This window comes from Epinephelus lanceolatus, chromosome 4 (genome assembly GCF_041903045.1).
Source record: "Epinephelus lanceolatus isolate andai-2023 chromosome 4, ASM4190304v1, whole genome shotgun sequence".
NCBI classification, from domain to species: domain Eukaryota; kingdom Metazoa; phylum Chordata; class Actinopteri; order Perciformes; family Serranidae; genus Epinephelus; species Epinephelus lanceolatus.
The window spans coordinates 19,216,633-19,225,263 of record NC_135737.1 but is presented as its reverse complement, the minus strand read 5'-3'; the positions used below and the strand labels follow the sequence as shown (position 1 = coordinate 19,225,263).

The window sequence follows — 8,631 nt, the reverse complement described above, 5'->3', positions numbered from 1 at the left end:
TGATAGAAAACATTTTGGTTGGAAAAAGGATGTCGGCAGAACAAAGTGTGGTGGAACACCAAGTGAGATAAACATACAAGCAACTTCTAGGAAATCACACAAAGCACACACACATGGAAAGTTAGTTATGATGTTTATCTGAGGAAGGGTATAAGAGTGCTTTGTAAACTGCTTTAATGGGTTTTCTCATTGTGCGGTGTGAAGCATACGCTTTGTCTACAATAAAGTCCAGCAAGGCTGCAGATCGAGCCTTTGTCATTGAGTCTTCCTTCAATAACCACACATTAACCAAAGCATTGTTTAAACGTAAGTATCTGCTACATAATAACATGCAAATGTAACATATCCATAGCTTGCAGAAATGTACATGGCCAACATTTTATTTTCTGGCCAGTGGGTTGAAATGAACACATTAATCATTTCAGGTTGCAAATACCAAATGCCTTGTTGTTTTTAACCAGTGGGAAGTTTGTCATGTCATCAGCACACTTACAGCCTTCAGTATTTCAAATGAGTAAAGTCCAAGCGGCAACCTGCAAGGCTGAGGAATAACGCTGAGGAAGTGCCCAAACTGCAGTACATCAAATGGCCACTTGAGGGTGGCTCCAAAGCAGAGTAAATCCCCATAGACACCCATGCTAATGTGCCCAACTTTACAGCAGAAATGAACATGGTTACAGTCCACAAACCAATGGGTGATGTCACAATAGCTATATCCTTTAATTATACTGTCTATGGTAAAATCTTTTTTAATTGAAGGGTTGCACCCAGTGTATTGATTCACCAGCTGACAACGGCTGCTTGAGAACTGACCATTCGCTGGGAGTAGAGTCCTCAGGCTCAGCGTCTCTGTGACAGCACCAACAAAAGTTTTTTTGGTTTTTAACTGGTGGGGCATCAGATAAGCATGGACATCAGCTGAGTAAGCCCAGGACATGTTAATACCAGGTGTAAACAGGGCCTACAGCCTTGCTAGTAGCTCTTTGAGGCTCTACTCAGGTACAGCATCACTTTGAGCTAAATGTTAATGAAGTAGGCCTATAGGCTACAAGAGGTTGCTTCAAATGCCAGAGCATTTGAAAGATCCTACCAGTGCAGTATTGCCTGTCTGGTAGAGGATGTAAAAGCACTTTCTGGTCTTTAACCTTCATGGTAGAGGGTACAGTTTTAGAACACAGCTCAAATCAACAGACTCATGGAGCCAGAGGCTGCTCTATGTATTAAACAGGCACACAACCAAAGTAGGCTGCATAAGAACATTCATTTTCAAGACATTTAAACTATAAATTGTATGTTTTGTAACCGCTTGTAACAGGATTGGTGTTTTGTTTGTTGCTGATCTGAAGTCATATCAAATTAAAATCAATCAAGGGATGAAACAGACAAGGTTGTATGGGTCACTTTAATGTTAGTAAAATTACAGGGAATGGGATTGAATACTCATCAGTACAATATGATCACACATATGCACATGCACAGAGAATGACATCCGGATAAACACATTTAAATATGTTATATAATATATAGTGTAACATCATAACAATAATTCATCAATCAAATAAATGATGATTGTTTCTTAAACAAGCCACAGAGAGCATAGCATTTAAGTGCATGAAAAAACTTTTCATCCCTGACACCATAAATGAGAGGATTCAGACATCTCGGAGCAAGAATAAAAGTAATGTAATTAAAGTACCTGACATTAATGTATAACCTGAAATTAATCTGAAGTACGGCAGCGTCTATGAATGGACACCACAGCTGGATGAGACAGAGCAGCAGCTGGAAAGCATGAAGAATTACTGTTCTGAGCCCTTTCCATGTTGACTTTTTATTCTCTCCTGATGCAGTTTTGGCCACTTTCATTATTTTAACATAGGAGAAAACAATAGCAATACACATAATCAAGAAGTAAAACTGACTTATAGCTGCCCTAAGATGACCCTGCCACTTGTGGGAGATGAACACTTCCACGGAGCACAGTCTGCTCTTGGTATAGAGGCTGTGGGTCGTAAATGCAAAGAAAATAGAGAGGTAAACAATACAGGGTACACAGCTGAGGCCATGAATTACCAGGATAAAGTGCAGAGCTCTGTGTGTGGAGCACAACTGTCCATGGCGCAAGGGCATGCAAATTGCCACATAGCGCTCCAGAGTCATTGCTGTCAGAGTAACTGGTGTGACAAAATTGCACAGAGACAAAACAATATACATAATAAGACACAACCACATTTGTATGGTATACTGAAAATAGGACATAATGAGCAGGATATCAGTCATGACTAAAAACAGACAATCAGACAGTAGTGCTGTAGCAAATAAGATGTAGCGCACAGTTGTGTAGAAGAAATCTTTCATAAAGAAAGTTGTGATCATCAAAAAGTTGATGAAAAGAAAAACTGACACAAAAATTTGAACTAAAATGACCCGATCATTGATCGTGTACACTGAGGATTCACTGCCATTAACTGAGTTATTGGCTGCCATATATTTCTCTGTTTAAAAAAAAAAAGAAAAGCTTTTCAAGGGTTTTAGACAGGGCCCAAATTCATGTATTGTAGCTCTAAAGACAGATCCAAAATGAAAGAACTTTAATGTGACTAAACTGTGTCTGTCAATGTAATCTAAAATACTGTATGCATAGTTTTTTTTGTTGCACAAAGATCAAAATATTTATTTTTTAACAACCTCACAGCTGCAACTGGTAGAATTTTAGCTGATTAAACCAAAAACAATACACGTAAGTATAATATCACTTGTACCCACAATAAATTTGATAGAAACACATCAACAAGCATATGCAATACCTCACATTACCAAACCATCCCTGCAGTTACAACTGTGGCACACAGTTCTATAGATGAATGGCTTCTGCTGAGCTCCCTCTGAGAGAGGACTGTGTATGGAGACTTTATAGGGGCAACGATGACAAATCACAGCATCATCAGTTATTTTCATTTTCAAATATTGCAACCAGTGTGTAAGAAAGTTTGTGTATTGTATGTCATGTGGGTCAGCGTTAGCTTAAACCTGCATTAACTGATTTTTCTTTGACCAACTCAGGGAAAGCTTTGAACACAACACTGATAGATTGAGTCAACTTTTAAGTTGATGTAGTGAACTTGTTACCCAACAGTTGCTAATTTAAACATTCAGCAGGTACGAAGCAACATAATCATTCATTTGATGAATGACAGTCCATATATTGACTCTCTTTTAGCTCTTTTTTAGTCTCCACCAACTCCTAAGGGAAATATCTGTCCCTTTTTAGCTGCTAAATGCTCCACTGTGTTCACCAGCTAGTCTCTAACTGTGTCTGTCTGCTGTTTGGTGCTGAGCAGTAGAGTGTGGATACCCAACTCAAGCCTTTACAAGCAATATTTGGGTCGGGTTCAGCCTATTAATGATGGACCCACTGTCTGCATTGGGCTACTTTTTGATCGGTGCTTGGGTTTTTTATTGATGTGACAATATTTGAACACAACACATAGCTTTTTTCAGGTGGTAAATGTTCATGTAAGTTAACATAAGCTAGCCAGAAGAGGACGCTCTCTGTCATCACCCTCTAGCTAGCAGCAGCAGCATCAGCAGTGAACGGAACATTAGGTGGCTAGTGCTTTTGCCATCCATTGTGGATACTATCCTACTAAATCTACAATTAAATCCAAAATGAACACCAACAACACACTACAGACATCCCAACTAAGCAACGAGAATATGAAAATCCAAAACTCAAAAAAAAAAGTCACCTCAAAACCTTATGAACATATATCCATTTCAGACACCTCCATAACACTCCCAACCACAAAATGGGAAAATGACTTGGCTCTCTCTCCCAACCCCAACTTCTGGATAAAAATCAATAACAACAGCTTCTCTCTGACCACTAACACAAATTTACAACTTATACAATATTAAAAACCATCCACAGAACCCACATCACTCAGAGTAAAATGTTGAAAATGGGACTGGCTGACACAGAAACCTGCTCACAATGCACACTGGGTAGCACAGATAATTATATGCATGCCACTTGGGTCTGTCGACCAGTTCACTCCTTCTGGACAGCAGTCACAACAATAGCATGATAAGGACAAACTTCAGTACATCAACTGTGCCTGGCTTGGCTCAGGTTGAGTCATAAAAAACACAAAGTATGTTGGGTCCATGTTGGGATTGATTGCTACTTGGCCTGAGCCACACTCTACTGATCAGCAGTGTTGGGCATGTTAATTTAAAAAAGTAATTTGTTACGGTTACTAGTTGCTTTTCCCAAAAAGTAACTGAGTTAGTAACTGAATTACTCCACTATAAAAGTAACTAGTTACCAGGGAAAGTAACTATTGCGTCACTCTTTTTTTTTCTTTTTTTTTTCAAGTTTAAATATGTCTAAGAATTTGTTTTTATTTCTCAGCAGGTTTCACAAGCCAGTTGCATAGAGCACATTCTCAGAACCCATCGGCTGTACTTGACTTCCGGCAGACGGTGATACAGCCTCTGGGGGCAGACCACCGTTTGTTTGGCATTCCGGTTTGATTTGGGCGGAGGAGACGATTTTCCGTTTCCGTCTTCCGTTTATATATAAGTAAATATGCTGAACCATTGCGATGGATTCAGAGTTTGCAGTGACGCCAATTATGTTCCGCCTCGTTAGTTCACCACACAAACCGTTTAACCTGGTAACAACTGCAGCCAGTTCAAACGTGATTGGTCAATATCACGCGGACTACAAACAGCCTACAACCGGAAACCAGGGCTCTTCTGCTGTTCTTCCGGAGACTCTCTGTAGTGTTAATTAAATAAATAAAACCTTCACACAACTGGTAGACATACTGTACTTCAAGTATTTTCTTAAAAACAAAAGAAACAGTTTAACAATATGAAGTACTTTTAAAATAGTACTGAAAAAGTTATAGGCAGAAAATTCAAAAAACCGAGGCACTCAGGGAGTAGAAAAATAAAAAGCCTTTATTAAGTCATGGCTTTGTTCTGATTAAAAATGTCGACATGTTTCGGCCATGTGGGCCTTCATCAAGACAAATAAAGAGACTCTCCTTCAGACAACCTCTTAACACTAGTAAACAGTCACATGATCAGTGTGGCCAGGTGGAATCTCTTCACCTGATTGGGGTTGATCAAACAGATCACAGGAGCAACAGAGAGAACACACATCATACCATCAAAATATCACAAGCAGGAGAGAAATATACAATAATAACAAAAATAACAACAATAATACAAAATACCAAAGATTCTCAAAGATGGAAACATCTCTAAAGTTCTATTTTTTAAGTGTTTCAATTTTAAAGTAATATCTTCAAAGTGTATAAGGCATAAAAACACTGCCAGGCAGAAGAAAAGAAAAGAAAAAAATAAATAAATAAATAAAGTAAATAATTCATTGTTTTAATTTATATAAGTAAGATTTTTAAGATAGAAAATCTAACAATTATTTCTCAAGACTATGACTATGTTCTCAAAAACATCTTCGAACCTTTTCTAAATGACCTTAGAATGCAAATGATTTATTTAGTTGAAAAAAAAAAAGAAGGAATAAAGAAAAAATACTCTGAAATTTGAAAGTGCACTGAGGGAAGACAACCCTCAAAACATATATAATACCAAAAACAAAGAAAACAATATGCCTTATAATACAGGGAGCCCAAACACTTTACAAAAAGGGAGAAAAGTCCAGTTATCCATTTAAACCTGGATATTGGGTCGCTTTCAATGTATATATCCAAAAAGATTCTCTCTGTAAGAGCCTTTTTAATCTGTCTCCACCCCTTATAGAGTTTGCAATGTGGTCAATGCCAGAAATCTTTAAAGAATCACAGCTTCCATGGTTAGCTTCTTTATAATGCAGAGCCATAGGGTACAATGGATTACCAGCTCTTATAGCTTGTTTGTGTTCAGCCAATCTTACCTTCAGTTTGCATTTAGTTCTTCCAACATAAAAATGACCACATGGACACTCAAGTCTGTAAACTACAAAAGAGGTATTACAATTAATAAATGACTTGATATTATATTTACGTCCTGATGTAACATCTGTAAAAAAGTTAGTTTTTGTCATATTACTGCAGTGATTGCAATTACCACACTTGTGGTTACCTGATCTAGTACTCAACCAGGTTTTCTGTTGTACAGGGGGAAGATGGCTCTTTACAAGCTTATCGTTAAGTGTTGGAGCTCTCCTGAAACTAATGGTTGGAGAATCTGGAAGTGCCTCTCTGAGTAAACTGTCACATTTCAATATGTCCCAGTTTTTTTCAATAATTTGTTTAATTCCATTTGCTTCACTGCTATACTGTGTCACAAAATACACTTGATTAGAACTCTGCTGTTGCCTCTGTTTTTTAACCAGTAGCTGTTCTCTAGTGACACTTTTTACTTTATTGTATGCTGTATTTATAGTCTTGTGTTTATATCCTCTTTTCTTAAATCTTTGACTCATCTCATGAGCATTTCTTTCAAAATCATCTTCTGAGTCACAGATGCGTTTCAGTCGCTGAAACTGACCAAAAGGTACATTATCTATCAGCCAAGGTGGATGGAAACTATCCGCTTTAAGAACTGTATTGCGGTCTGTTGGTTTTCTAAATATTGAGGTATGTAAATCCCCATTATCATCTTTAAAGATCTTTAGGTCAAGAAAATGGATTTCAGTTAAAGAATAGTCTAGACTAAGTTTCAAATTGCTATTACTGCTATTTAAATATGCGTGAAACTGAAAAAGTTCTGTCTCTGACCCAGACCATATCAAAAGAATATCGTCTATATATCTACCCCACCATACAATCTTGTCCAAGTAAGCATTAAGGCTAGAGTACACAAACCTCTCCTCCCAGAGTCCCATGAACAGGTTAGAATAGTTCGGTGCAAAACATGCTCCCATTGCTGTGCCTTTTGTCTGTTTATAAAATTGATTCTGAAACAAAAAAACATTGTTATTCAAAGTCCATTCAGCAAGTTGTAAAATAAATGCAGCAGGGGGCATCTGTTCTGATTGTCGCCTTTCCAAAAAGAGTGATAGAGCCTCCAATCCCTGATCATGGTCAATATTTGTATAAAGTGATTCTACATCCATGGTGACTAAAAAAGATGATCCAATGTTCTTGATGTCTTTAATTTTATTTAATACATATGTGCTATCTTGAATAAAAAAGGCAAGTTCCCCACAAATGGCTTAATGTAAAAATCAACAAATTGAGATGCTGGTTCTGTAATTGACTCGTTACCGCTGATTATTGGTCTACCAGGTGGATTCTCCAAATTCTTGTGCACCTTGGGAAGCATGTAGAAAGAGGGGATTCTTGGGCTTGGACAAAAAAGAAAGTCATGTTCATTCTGAGAAATCCATTCTTCATTCTTTGCCTTTAGAAGTATTTCTGTCAGCTCAGTCTTAATTTGCTCAATGGGATTAGACAATAAAGGCTCAGCTATTTCAGCTATTTCAGACTGAGTTTGACCTTTTTGCTTCTTGGCCTCTTCAATAAGAAGTAACATAAGGTCTAGGGAGCATTTATTAAGGATGGCTTCCCATTTATGTTTAAACTGTTTAAAGGGTCTTCAGAACCAAAAGCCATGACTTAATAAAGGCTTTTTTATTTTTCTACTCCCTGAGTGCCTCGGTTTTTTGAATTTTCTTCCTATCATTTTTTTGATCCCCACACTGAAGAGCACCAGAAGCACACTTTTTCTACACCCAGCAGCACCCAGCTATTTCAGACTGAGTTTGACCTTTTTGCTTCTTGGCCTCTTCAATAAGAAGTAACATAAGGTCTAGGGAGTATTTATTAAGGATGGCTTCCCATTTATGTTTAAACTCAGGGTCTTCAGAACCAAAAGAAGGCAACTTTTTTATTCTTAATCCTCTTGGTATCATTTTTTTCTCTCCAGTAGTCTGATAATGTTGTCATATGTAACTGTAATTTCAGTTCTTTCTCTGAAGATTTTTTAAGCTCAAAAAAGAGTTTTTTGGCATCTGTAGTCTGTGCCAAACTCTGATCAAACAGAGTATCTGAGACTATAATGCTCTCACCTTCTTCTCTTGAGTAGGAAAAATATCCAGTTGAAGTGGCCATTTTGGGTGATGAGCTATAAATTCCCAACGTTCAAAGAACGGAGCTACTCCAGCTTAGGACGATTCCTCTAGGTCCTTCAATCTTCAGTACAACATGAGGTGCATGGAGTGCTGCTGGGTGTAGAAAAAGTGTGCTTCTGGTGCTCTTCAGTGTGGGGATCAAAAAAATGATAGGAAGAAAATTCAAAAAACCGAGGCACTCAGGGAGTAGAAAAATAAAAAGCCTTTATTAAGTCATGGCTTTTGGTTCTGAAGACCCTTTAAACAGTTTAAACATAAATGGGAAGCCATCCTTAATAAATGCTCCCTAGACCTTATGTTACTTCTTATTGAAGAGGCCAAGAAGCAAAAAGGTCAAACTCAGTCTGAAATAGCCACTCTTAAAAAGGAGATCTCAATCAGATTCACAGAAGAACAACTCCCCTTTGAAAAAGAGCTGAAAGAAGGACTAGAAAAACTACAGAGAGAGCTTAAACAAGTGAAACTGACTAAATTCAAGAGAGATCAGTCTGACTATAAAGAAGACAAAGTCTACACATGGCAGC

At 37.7% G+C, this 8,631-nt stretch overlaps 1 pseudogene; it reads right to left on the bottom strand.

Annotated features, from left to right (window-relative positions):
- Nucleotides 1-1,554: 1,554 nt before the first annotated feature.
- LOC117259172 (odorant receptor 131-2 pseudogene) lies at nt 1,555-2,487 on the bottom strand (annotated as a pseudogene).
- Nucleotides 2,488-8,631: the final 6,144 nt, after the last annotated feature.